This window comes from Dioscorea cayenensis, chromosome 4 (genome assembly GCF_009730915.1).
Source record: "Dioscorea cayenensis subsp. rotundata cultivar TDr96_F1 chromosome 4, TDr96_F1_v2_PseudoChromosome.rev07_lg8_w22 25.fasta, whole genome shotgun sequence".
Lineage (NCBI taxonomy): Eukaryota > Viridiplantae > Streptophyta > Magnoliopsida > Dioscoreales > Dioscoreaceae > Dioscorea > Dioscorea cayenensis.
Window position 1 is genome coordinate 15,415,023 of NC_052474.1, and position 689 is coordinate 15,415,711.

Genomic DNA, 689 nt, shown 5'->3' on the forward strand with positions numbered 1-689 from the left:
TCCGATTATGCCAAACCTTCAGTGTTGGGGATACAATCGAGCATTGTGTGTTCCCTTATTATAGCTCAGAACTTCGAGCTGAAGTCGGCATTCATCCAGATGTTGTAGCAATCCGCATAGTTCAATGGTTTGGCCGATGAGGATCCAAACAGTAATATAGAGAACTTTCTCGAGATGTGTGATATACTAAAGATAAACGGGGTGACGGATGATGCCATCACACTGAGAGTCTTCCCATTTTCATTAAAGAGGAGAGCGAAGCAGTGGCTACACACATTACCTAGAGCCTCGATTACCACATGGGAGGAGATGGTAGAAGCTTTTCTTGCTCGATATTTCCCTCCTGGAAAATCTGCAAAGCTTATTAATGAGATCTCGTCCTTTGTACAGTTGGAACTGGAGTCTCTATTTGAGACATGGGAAGGTTCAAGGAGCTCCTGAGAAAGTGCCCACAACATCGATTCCCGGAGTGGATAATTGTTCAGACCTTTTACAACGGTTTAAATCCGAGTACAAGGCAACTCTTGGATGTGGCAGCAGGAGGTACCTTAGGTAGCAAGACCCCCGGTGAGGCCCGTCAACTAATTGAATAAATACGGTTAAACAGCTACCAATGGAATAATAAGGAGAAGAAAAAGATGGCTGGTCTCCATGAGATAGATGCAGTAACTTCATTGGCGGCTCAAGTG

At 44.6% G+C, this 689-nt stretch overlaps 1 non-coding gene across 1 annotated transcript; it reads right to left on the minus strand.

Annotated features, from left to right (window-relative positions):
- Positions 1-357: 357 nt before the first annotated feature.
- Positions 358-463, minus strand: LOC120259629. Its single transcript, XR_005536186.1, has one exon. It is a non-coding gene; the product is annotated as a small nucleolar RNA R71 (small nucleolar RNA).
- Between the last annotated feature and the right edge of the window lie 226 nt (positions 464-689).